Source organism: Mauremys reevesii, linkage group 8 (genome assembly GCF_016161935.1).
Source record: "Mauremys reevesii isolate NIE-2019 linkage group 8, ASM1616193v1, whole genome shotgun sequence".
In the NCBI taxonomy this organism is placed as follows: Eukaryota; Metazoa; Chordata; order Testudines; family Geoemydidae; genus Mauremys; species Mauremys reevesii.
The window spans coordinates 5,622,103-5,635,104 of NC_052630.1; positions in this window are offsets into that span (position 1 = coordinate 5,622,103).

Genomic DNA, 13,002 nt, shown 5'->3' on the forward strand with positions numbered 1-13,002 from the left:
TCCTCAGTAGGAGCGAGGGGCTGTGCTTCCCCTGCGTGTCTACCCATATTTGCACTGGTTCTTATGGAGCTGGTGTGAGTATAAAATGTCAGTGTAGCCACGGGAGCGTAGGCAGTGGCAGCAGGAGCATGGCTTAGCTGTGCTGTACATAACCACCATTTTCAAGCAGGTTTGTACTTGGCACAGCTAAACTGGGCCACCACTGCCCATGGGACACTAAGAAGTAGCGTGAGTATGTGTATACAGGCAGGGGGATCATGGCCCTGGCTTGTAGCATAGACGTGGCCTCTGGCAACGAGGATGCTGCAAGTCGGAATGGATTGAGGTGCATCAGCCGAGCTGTTCAGGGAAATCTCACGCAGGGACCTTCTATTGGGCTTCTGCCGGTGCTATGCATCCTTCTATATAACGAGCATCATGCTAAAAACCAGGAGTAAAGTAGAAAGGAAGGAGGGAGGGCTAAGAAGATAAAGACAGAATATGTCCTGGAGATTAGATAGGGGTCCTGAGAGAGGTGTCAGAAGAACAAAGATAGCAAGAGGTCAATGTTCATATTACAGCAGTTGGTATTGGCAGCAGGGGCGGCTCTACCTTTTTGGCCGCCCCAAGCAGTCATGCGCGGGAGGCGCCCCGGAGCCGCGGGAGCAGCGGACCTCCCGCGGGCATGACTGCAGAGGGACCGCTGGTCCCGCGTGGCTCGGCTGGACCTCCCGCGGCTGCGGACGGTTCGCTGGTCCGGCGGCTCCGCTTGAGCTGCCGCAGTCATGCCTGCGGGAGGTCCAGCCGAGCCGCGGGACGAGCGCCCCCTCCGCAGTCATGCCTGCGGCAGGTCCACTCGTCCCGGGGCTCCAGTGGACCTCCCGCAGGCATGACTGCGGCAGGTCCGCCGGCCCAGCCTGCCGCCCACCCCGGCAGCAGGGGACGGGCCGCTCCTCGGCTCGCAGCAGCAGGATGAGCTGGGGCCCCAGCCTTTTGCCGCCCCCTAGATTTTGCCGCCCTAGGCACCAGCTTGTTTTGCTGGTGCCTAGAGCCGCCCCTGATTGGCAGTGCATTTTTTTGTCTTATTCGTGCATTACATAAAGTCACTCACAGTGCAGCCAAGTGGCACCATGAAAGGCAACAGAATCAACTACAAATGCCACTCTAGAGACCACTGTGGATACTATAAGTAGCACCGTTCATTTACCAGAGGACCCATCCATCCAAGGAAGGCATATTTTAGGTGTAAATAAGTAAAATTTAAGAAATTAATGAGTTCTATCATATGATTTTATCCTTAAAAATTAATAACATTCCAGTAAATGTGCAAAGAAGAAATAACTTCTTCTTTAGCCAAGTTTATTACATGCATGGAAAATCTTAATCCTTCATGACATCATGGCCACAATCCTTATTGTATTTAGGGAAATTTACATTTCCAACAAGCTGCAGCCCCTGATGGCTAACCATAGCCTCTCTGAGCTGGTGGCATGAGACGTTGGGGCCAGTTGTTTCAAGTAAACACAGCTGTCGTACATGCCAACGTCCTCAGAGCAAAGCCCACTAGATTTCAGTTCTACAAAAAAAATTGCATAACTCTGCATAGAAATGAAGAGAACGGGAGGTAGCGAGCAAAGAAGTGGAGAGAGAGAGAGAGAGACTTCAGCATTTCATCTTTCTTGCCCATCCCAGCATGAGCATTTTATCCCAACCCCTGCAAACCAACTTCATTGGGAATCGGGGGTGGGGGGACCCATTCTTCCCCTAACCCAATTTCACTGCAAAGAATCATAATATCAGCCAACTTCATTGAGAAAAATAAACCAAAATACCCAACCCACCACCAAATTCACTGGGGGTGCGGGGGAGATCCCAACTCCTCCAGCCAACTTCATTGCCAAACTATCCATTCCCATTCAAATCAACTCCATCGCAAAAACCATCCCCTCACCTTTGGAAGCTTAAGGAGTGAGCAGTAACACCGTGACAATCTCCTCCTCCCAAGCCTGGGGAAGGCAGTGCTGGGAGCCAGAGCAGCAGCTCTCCAATCAGATCTCAGCTCACAGCAGCACTCTCTGGGAGTGGAGCAAGAGGGCACACTAACTGGTCCCCTTGCTGAAGGTCCAGGCTGTCCCACATCACATACAGAAGCTCTGATTGGCTCCCCTTCCCTATTTCACAGCCTCCAGGGGAAAGGCAGCCAATCAGACTGTGGACGACTCTGGAAACCTGTAGTCTATCGGGAAAATGCAAAATAGTTCCCCAATATCATGGTTATATATTGCATTTGTGACCTGTGTGATGCCATAGCAGATCTGGGACTAGAATTTAGGCTGTTGCTGGTTCCCAGCCCCATGCTCGTTCCTTTTGCCCTTCTCTCCCATATTTCACCAGGAGGGAGAAAATAGCTGTTTTAAACCTGCCTTTCATGAATTGTATCTAGAGTTGGGTAACACTTTTCACCTGAAACTCTTTTTCAACAAAAAAAATGCCGCTTTAGGTCAACCAAAACTTTTCATCAACTGGTGTCAAGGTCACCAATTTGTTTCGGTTGAAAGAAAAAGTCTGTAAAAATTGACCTGTTTCAGTTCAGTATTTTCAAATGAAATGTTTCTGGGTTTTTTTTTTTAAATCAGAAATGACTTTCTGGTTTTCCATTTACTTTTATTTTTAAAAGTTTTTAAAAGCTCTGAAATGAAATATATCACTTCAGGGGGAACAAAACATTTCATTGGACCCCCGTTTTGTTTTTCAGTTTTTATGTTCCCTGAATTTTTTGTCCGATTTTTCAGAACTGCCAGTGAACTGGAAAACAGTTATTTGCAAAGCTCTTATTGTATCAGTGAGACATGACATTGTAAGATGTGCGGGCAATGAAGGGCTAGTGGGGAGAGGAGAGCCTGGGAATCAGTCTTCAAGGAAACAAATATTTAACACAGAGTTCTTCAATCTAGCAGAGAAAGGTATGACATGATCCAGAGGCTGGAAGCTGAAGCTAGACAAATTCAGACTGGACATAAAGCATACATTTTTAATGGTGAGAGTAATTAAGTATTGGAATAATTTACCAAGGGTGTGGTAGATTCTCCATCACTGACCATTTTAAAATCAAAATCGGACGTTTTTCTAAAAGTTCTGCTCTAGGAGTTATTTTGGTGGAGTTCCATGGCCTTTGTTACATAGGAGGACAAACCAGAGGATCACAAGGGTCCCTTCTGGCCTTGGACTCTATGCATTTCACATTACAGTTTGCAGAACTTCACTCCTTCACAAGTCCTGCTAGTTTTGCAAACATTTGTTGTGTCCCTGTGAACTTCTGGTGCATCCTCTAGCTCCTAGCACTTCTCTCCTCCCATTTTGCTCCTAGGGTGATCGATCTACCTGTGTATTTGTATGCAGCATCGCCGTAATCCATGCTGAGGGGGAATACTTTCTTTAAGGCAGACAGCTTTGTCCTGCAATAGCTTCTTTTCCAACATACCTTTGGATATAGGAGCTGATTTCCCCCTCCCTTCTCCACTCTTGCTAATTCTTCTTGTCCTTGTCAATTCTTCAAGATGTAGCTATGTCCAAGACACACCAATTTCCCTGCCCGGCATGGCTGACTCAGGGAGAAATTCTAGGATGACAGCAAAAGACAAAAAGCTCCCCAAAGGAGAAAGAAGACGAAGAGCTGAATTCAGCTGGCCTGAAGCTTTCATCCACATCCCACTAGTGTGAAATAAATCCCAACATCCTCTGTGCAGCGCCAAGATGATACATTTGAAGTTAAATGTTTCCCTTTCATTCGGGAAGATGATAATAATAATTAGAGTCTTTTCTGTCCCGTAAAGATGAGAAGGGGGCTGGGAAATATCCAGAACGCTTGTGAAGACAGACAGGCAGGCAGACAGTGTGCAAATGGCCAAAAAACAACCCCTGCGAGGTTCGCGGTACAGGAGAGTTGGAAGAAGCACACGGCATGAGCAGCAGTCCAAGGCATAACACTTCCCGGGTACCAATCGGAGCACGGTTGGAGGTGCCCCGGGCACCTTTGAAGAAGATATAGCAAGGCACATCCCATTGTGGAGCTATCTTGGTGTATGGAGGTGGGAAGAAGGGTCACACCAGGGATTCCACACAGGAATGCCACCACCATGGCTTCAACTGCCCCTGTGTGCCCGGGAGCACTGGCAGCCTCACGAATGCTGCATTCTGCATGGGGGTTCCCAGGGCTGTCCCTAGCGATTTTGGTGCCCTATGCAGCCCCCCTATGGGGGGGCTATGTAGGGCCCCAGGCCTCTGTGGGAGGAAGTGGGGGGGGCTGGCCCCAGGCGTCTGCAGAGGTGGGGGGGCCTGTGTGGGGCCCCACCCCAGGCCTCCCTGGGGAGAAGCAGGGGGGGGGCTGGCCTGTGGGAAGTGGAGTTACCTGGCCCCAGCCTGCTCTGCTCCCCTGGCTCCTAGGCTTGGGGGGAGGGGGAATCACCCCCCCAGCACTCGCCGGCGTGCAGCTGGGAGCCAGGGGAGTGGAGCAGGCTGGGGCCAGGTTGCTCCACTTACCAGTCCTCAGGAGAGTGGGGTGGGGGACCTGGGCAAGAGGCAGTGCAGGGGCTGCAGCAGCTCCCAGCTGCACAGGGCACCAGGAAATGTGGTGCCCCAAATTTCCTGGTGCCCTACGCAGCTGCGGACTTTGCGTATGGGTAAGGACGGCCCTGGAGGTTCCTCCCCCAAGGCACCCATGAAGCAGGGACAGGTGTAATTTAGCCACAGGCAGTATCTGGCTACATGCATCAACTTACATTAAGATGGACATAGAAATGGATACTTAGGCAGGTGGGATTATTTATTGATTTACCACCACCCTGGCATATTGGGAACCAAACCAGATCTCCCTCCCCCATCCATTTGAATACCATTGCACCTCTGAAGCAGAATCTCCCTGTCGCAGCAAATGGAGCATGCTCCCGTCACACTTGCCTTCCCTGGAAGGGAAAGGATATTATTCAGGCATGAATCACTCGAATCAGGGCAGTTTTGCTCCCAGAACCCTCCTCAGCCTGGAGCCGGCATGCTCCGCTGACACTGGCTGTGACGGCAGCAGTCGCAGCTCTATGGGAGGGAGACTCACAGGCAGCGGTCCCTGCCATCAGCTGTGCTGGACACGTTCATCATTCCAGCCCAGGGCAGCTGGACCGGGCCTAAGGACAGCCTGGCATCTGCCTGGTGTTTCAAGAGAAAAGAAAAACAAAACAGAGCAGCACAACCACAGTTCAATCGCAGGCATTAAAATAGAAGAGCCGTTACAAAGACCATCCTACTCCAGACAGTGGCAACGGTGTTACCAAGTTGCAGCTGGTTTCACCAGTCCAGAGCTATACCATGCCCCAGAGGCCTACTTGGGTGCATTTCGTTTACAAAGCACCTCCCACACAGAAGGCCATTAACAAATCCTCCGTCACGTTTGGCAGTGGGACTTGGGGCTTTAATGTCATTTAAGTGCTGTTGAAAATTTTACCCCAACTCTCCCTGAAAGTCAATGGGCCTTTGGCTTCTAAACATGCAAATCACTTTCAGATGTAGGACTTCAGCGCCTAAGTCACATAGGTGCTTTTGAAAATGACTTGCCCAAGATTATATAGCAAGTGCGGGGCTGAGAACCCCAGACCTTCTGACTCCCAGGGCTATGCCCTAGCCACCAGCTCACGTTGCCATCTGTTAATGTTAATCAGCTTGGATGCATATCCCAGCTCACCTTCTTTGTCAGGAAGGAAGTACTCTGCAGGGGCCTGCCTTCACGCTGGTGCAAGCCCCCTCACTAGGGTTCCCTGGTTAGTTTCACTGTGTGAGTCTGGTTGGGAGCGGTGCCATCACCACAGACCAGCAAAGCAAAGGGGTGCAGGCCAAGCCAGAGAGAGGCTGCAGCATTAGCACAGGGAAGGGGCGGTGGGCAGATCCCTAGGAAAGTCTTGACAAGTGCTCCCCCCTGCATATAGGAGGCTGAATTTAGCTCGGGAACAGGGGTCCTTCCTCTGCTGGCTGACGCCTTCCCCTCCCCCCACAAATCCTCCATCTGCTGCGTGCTGCCCATGGGCATGCTCTTGGCCTGTTACTAATTTGGGTTCGTCTCTTTGGTTCACTTCACTTGTTTGTTGTGAGGGGAAAAAAAGAACTAAGAAAAAACAACCAAAAAGAGAAAAAAATATTTGGTTGGGAGGGGGGGAGCTCAGAACTGGCACCTCCCCCAAGCCAATCCCTCTCTTCTGATGGCTTTACAGCTCCCTCCACCACCTAGTGTTACTTTTCAATGTTATTTTTAACTCTTTCTGGTTTCTAAGCACAGCCTGTTAGCTAGGGGGTCAGATAAGCCCCAGTAGCTGCTGTTGCCTGTGTGGAAGACACCCCCATCCCTGAGCTAATCTTTATTCCCCAACCATGCCCACAATCTCCTCTATAAACCTGGCAGCAACAGAACTTTTCCTCATTTTACGCACGATAACCTGGAGGTTGGACACCCAGTTTCTGCCCTCCTGTGAGTCACCTTCTGGTGTAGATTAAAGGTTTTGGTCAAAGTTCATGTGAACCTATCCTACACGACCATGGTTCACTCTTTTAGAAAACATGTTATTATGAGCAATTCTTGTCTGGATTCTAGGAGAGAACGGGAGGAGGATGGATATTAAGTGAGAGCTGAACTCCACTTGAGGCTATGAGGATTAATAGATGGTTGATCTTGTGCTGGTTTCATGTTTCGGTCAACTTGACCACCACTAATGGAGTAAACAGAAAATACAGTAGCGCAGTACAAGCAACTAGGCAGTCACGAGGACAGGAATGCTTGAGGTGGCAAACAAGAGCAGAGGCAAATCACCATAGCCAGGAGAGGCAGCACAAGAAGCAAAAGGAGTTTGCAATGTCATACGAAGCCAACTTGTATGCAATCCACAGAGTGATGTGCTTTTCCCCTCAAATGGAGATGAATCTATATTGTACTGTATTCTGGAAAAAATATTTAGTCAAGAAAAGTGTGGCCTATGTCTCTAATATAGGGCTATATTGACACTTCTATTGTTCTTAAAATTTCTCATCACAGCTCTAGGTCCTCCTCTGGTAGTGAAGCTGGACCACCTGCATTTTAATCACATCATCTAGCTGAGCTCTGAGAAGAGTTAGATGGCCCAGAGGCTAACCTACTGAAAGCCCCTCTGCACCAGCACTCCTGCGCTATGTAAAATTCATATCTGGAGGCAATGGGACAGAACAAGTTAAAGCTGTAAGGATATTTCAGGACCACCAGCCAGGCCTAGAGGCTATTTTATAAACCCAGTAAAGTGGACAATTATTGCTTGCTGGAGCAAAGGCCGCAGCTCCTTTTGAGTTTAAACTTAAGGAAAAGGGTTATTTTAACATTGGTACAAAATGCACCTTTAAGTGATTAGTTGGGGATATGATAGGCCAATTAATTGGCTGCATATATATAAACAAAAGCAAGGACTTATGTTTTAATACTTTGTTTATGTTTAAGATGACAACTTACTTTCATTAACATTTGTATGTTAATAATAATTATGTATTATTACATGTTACTTTTAATAACTTATTGTTAATAAACATTATATAATGTAATTATATATAATGTATTATATGATAGGGATTTGAGGGAGTTACTATGTTTGGTAGATTACAATGACTTTTTTGTTTTGTATTTAAGTTAGGGAAAGTTAGGGACATTTTAAAAACTGAACAACAGGATACTTAAGAAGGATTTATTTGTATATTTAAAGGTTAAAGGTTTTATTGATGACACTAAATTAGACTAACATTTTTATTGTTTATATAATATTTATATATTACTAGTTAATATATGATTTATTGAATACATTTATGTTTTTATTATTTTACATGAAGTAACTTTATTTAATTCCTGTTTTATTTTTTATATTTTTTATTTGAGATTTTGTTGGCTTTAAAGGTTCAAAAAGGGGTTTTATTTTTTAGTTTTTTGTTAAGAAGTGCTTTGATTTTGTGTTATTTATTTTAGCTGGCAGTTCCTGAATTGCAATTTTCATTTGGCAATAGATTATTAACAATGCTATAGCAATTACAAGCTGAAGCACTATTCATATATCTGAACATACATGAATCCATGAATGTGTTCCTATATTGTTAAAGGCATTTACAATTTGGTCCCAGATGTTAGTTGTATTGAAATCTGCTATGTTTTGTTCTGATCCCTTACTGTCCTTTCACAAGTTAGTTATGACACTTTGTTTGTTTGTTTGTTTGTTTTGAAGTACTGCTGTTTGTTTAAGGCTTAAATGAGGAATAGGCACCATAAATTGTGGGTAAATATTACTTTAAAATGTTTTATAGTTTTTAATTAAGAAACATCTCTTTACAAAATTTTAAGAGGAAATCCCTTACTTTTTACAGAAAGGAAAAGGAAACAGAAGGGGAAATACTAAGGCTTTGTCTACACTGGACTTTCTCGGTAAAACTTTTGTCATTCAGGGGTGTGAAAAAATACCCCCCTCCTCCCGAACAACAAAAGTTTTACTGACGGAAAAGCACCAGTGTGACCAGTGCTTTGTTGGCGGGAGAGCTCTCCTGCTGACAAAGCTACCGCCCCTCATTGGGGGTGGATTTTTTTCTGTCAGTAGAGTCCCCTCCCGCCGACAAAGAGCGGCTACACTGCACAGTTTTTAGCAGCACGGCTGCAGTGGCACAGCTGTGTCACTAAAAGGTGCGTAGTGTAGACGGAGCCTAAATATCTCCTCCTTTCCACCTTCTTTCTTTAATCTACTTAACCTACAGTTCTGGGCATGAGGACTTTGTTCTTTTTGCGCAGTGAAGCTTCTGCCAGGCACCACTGGAAGTTGGTGCATGGCTCTGATATCACCCCCACAGGCTAGCTTTGGCCAGTGCTCATCCAAGGTGATGCCCTAGCATGGATGGAAATAAGTTTGCTGGGTTCTTCCTCCTAGATTCTGATGGGCGCATGGTTGTATCACAAATGCACTGCACAAACAGGTGCATTCGGCGTCTCCACACAAGGCGGAAGAGGCTGAGAAGAGCAGCTCCAGGAGGCTCTTTTGTTCCTCTGCGGGGTTGAGAATGTGACTTGTTCATGAGAGAATGGCCTGAGACCACCACCTCCTTCCAAACAGACGTCAGATGAATAATAATTATATTCACCCCCACCAATATGAATTCTGAGGCAGAGGCTTTAGTAATGGGATAGGCAGCCTAAAAGGGTAGCTCCCTCCTTCTCTCTCCCTTGGAGGGGGAAGAGGGACAACACTGGACAAGCAGAGGGTGCTGCACTGCAGGAGTATGATGCATTGACAGAGCTGTGACTGGCTGTCAGGATCAGAGTATCAGGGGGACCACAGGGCAGGACTGAGGTTGCTCAGCAGAGCTGTGTGTGAAAAACCCAGGCTGGACTAGCAAAGGGTACTGTAGATCATCACTGACGTGCTTGGCAGGGCTGTGTGGGAAAAGCCTGCGTAGCATTTCTCACCACTCTGGTTGCCTTGAACTAGTACTATCCTTCTCTCACTTTCACACACCAGCCTTGCTCATGCTGTTGCTTTGATGCAGAGGCGAGCTGATGGGTCCCACCGTGCCTACACCGAATTCACCCGGAGAGAATGGAGAAGCAGCATGGTTGCCTCCTTCATGCATCTGTAACAATGAAAAAGGTTCACTGTGGTTCGGTTAACAGCATCCAGAGGGGTCAGCGCTCCCTTGCTGCGGCGAAGCCTCCCGCTAGAAAAATCTCACCCCTTGCTCTCCCCCCCGCCCTTCACCACAGGAAATTGCTTCTACCCACTCACTCAGTAAATAAAAACAAGAGAGGCAGAAGAAAAATACGTCACACGCCACCCAACCAAGCCCACTCCCCTCCTGCGTCTTTGCAAATGACTGACGACCCACAGGAGGAACCCAGGACAGGAGGTTATAGCCGCTGGTCGGGAGAGCCGTCATTGTTAGATCTCATCTCTCACTTTAAAATAAAAAACAAACCCCCTCCCACCCCAACAGCCCTGCACCAAAGTGGTTTATATGAAAAGGAACACACTGCAGCACCGCACTCAATCAGGAGCCGACAGCCACCGCCTGGCCAAGCATGACAGCATTGCTCGTTTTTCACTCTGACACCACTGCAAGCTCCACGAGCCGTCTTGACTTGCAAGGTGATTGGAATATTGAGTACAATACCGCAGCGGAAGCCCGGCCCCTCGCACGACAACCAAAGCCGCCCCCCTTCCCTCGCACACACAAGGAAGAATGAAAAACAATGCGAATTAGAAGCGCCCGACGCCCCCTGTAAGTCTTCCAAGACGACCTCAGCGTCATTGTTGCCAATTCCTCAACTCATTTCGAGAATGCAAGGAGGTGTCACCCACCATTTTAATATGCATGCTTTTGCTATGGAAATGTAACCCTGGTAGTACATTGTAATGATGGCAGTGCTGCAGGGCCACTGCAGTCCTACTCCATCCCATTACTATGCAAATAAAGTTCCTGGAGAGAGCAATACCTTATCATATTCCCCCATGTTACCAAAATCAGCCTGGGAAAGGCTCCCGGGGGTCAACAGCACAGTCCATGGAACCCCCAGCCATCAGGGCAGCAAGTTCCATTCTCCATCAAATCTTATATCCACACACACACACCGGGCAGCATGGACATCAGCCTGGATGAGATCCCAAAATATAATTTTTAATATAAAGCAACTCCAAGCTGACATTAAAAGACATGCACAGATGTTGGCTTTTGGTCAATAAAATAGTGCGGGGCTTGAATATCTGAGAGTGTAATTTAATTAGGGATTACTAATTACATTGCAAGCTTGTGATTTCCTCAGGCACTGCATGCAGTTTTGGTCACCCCTATTTAAAAACAAAATACGTTAGAATTGGAAAAAGTACAGAGAAAGTCCAATAGAAATGATTAGGAGTATGGAACATATGAAGAGAGATTAAAAAGACTGTTCAGCTTAGAAAAGAGACAACTAAGGGGGGACATGGTGGAGATCTATAAAATCATGAATGCAGAGGAGGAAGCAAATAAGGAAGTGTTATTTATCCCGTCACACAACACATGAACCAGGGATCACCCAATTAAATTACTAAGAGGTAGGTTTAAACCAAACATAAGGAAGTACTTCTTCACACAACCAACCTGTGGAACTCATTGCCAGGGGATGCTGCGAAGGCCAAAAGTATAACTGGGTTCAAAAAAAGATTTAGATAAGTCCTTGGAGAACAGGTTCATTGAAGGCATTAGACAAGATGATCAGGAATGCAGCCCCATGTTCCGGGTGTCCCTAAACCTCCGACAGCCAGAAGCTGGGACTGGATGATGGGATGGATCACTCAATAAATTGCCCTTTTCAGTTCATTCCCTCTGAGGCATCTGGCACCAGCCACTGTCAGAAGACAGGATACTGGGCTAGATGGACCATTGGTCTGAGACACTATGGTCATTCTTATGTTCTTATGTCAGGATGTTCACTGCCTGTACTACACACCTGTCTCTCGCCTATGTTATCAGCAACCTTTCATCCTACCTGCACCTAGCTGCCACCTCTCCATGCTCAACTTGCCTCTGTTATACCCAATGCCTGTTCACCAGCTGTTCTACTGTACTTAACATTCTCATATCTTCTGCTCCTGCTTCCTGCCTGCACTAGGCCTGAGCTATAAACTGCATTTCTGCCTGCACTCTAACTGCAATGAAGGGTCAGTCATCAAAAATACCTTCGGAAACCCAGCCCCACATCTGCAGGCAGCTGTACATGCTCCGGGTGGGGTAAAGTACATTAACATGTCTTAGAAATAAAAAGTCAGTTAACACCCACTTTAGAAACCCCCACACTGCATTTCCACTATGGAAAAGTGAATAATATTCAGTCCCTCCATGGCAAAAGCGCTAGCTCCACCAATGGTACATTTTATCTACAGTAGTGTCGCTGCAGTAGCATCGGCGGTGGCTTGTACTAGCTGCCATGTACATACCCAGAAGATCTGAATGGATTTGTACTCAAGGAAAGTAACACCTCCCACCACTCAACACTGCCCATGCTACCGTGGCTACACTGCTGATCGTAACCCACCAGCTTGATGAGAGCTAGAATGAGTGTATCTCCTCGAGCTGGGAATCACACCCCCAGCTTCAAGTACAGAAAAACCCTGTGACACTGTAACATCCCACGTGGCAGCTAATATCCTCCCAGGGAACTTGAAAACTCTCCATTATTCATTTAATCATCAATTATTTAATTTGTATTTTTTGTTTTCTTTTTTAAAGTAGGACATTTTCAACAAGCATTTAAAAAAAATTTGATATAAAAACACTTTTTTGGAGGGGGCGGGAAGCCCATATGACTACGTTGACCAATAAAAAGTTTCAAAATAGCAAAACAAAAGATATGGAGGGGTTGATTTCTCTCCCCCTCCCTTTTTTCTAACTGTAACTTTTGATTGGCCGCCTTTGTCGTGAAGTAGAATTTTTAATGTCAAACTTTTTAAAAATTCATTTTTGAAAATTTCCCATTTCAATAAATTCATCAAAAAATACATAAAAATGTGTAATGTTAAGAAAAAGGCTTTTTTCACTGACCAATTCAGGCACAAGAGCAGAAGACTGGTACATTCTACATTCCTTTTAGTGGCAGATGAATGTTATAAAAAGAACATGGGGGAAAAAACAGGTAAACAACCTTCACATCAGGATCTTCTGGACCCATCTGGGGTCTCAGATCAGAGCTGCTGTATCGCTAGCATCCTCTCTGCTATCCCCACCCCCACCACCATGCTAGCTTCTCCAGCTCTCCTTGGAGCCAGGTATGTCCGTATCAGCCAACAGTTCCTCCTGCTCTAATCCCTGGCACTCTTTCTGAATTAGTCTACAAAGCTCATTGCTGCCTGTGGTGCATTGAAATATGTTATCATTAGGCTCAACATGTTATTTAGTTAATTAAATGTCACGCGTTTGATAACATTAAATTAGAATCATTTCAGACTCAATAAAGACACACAC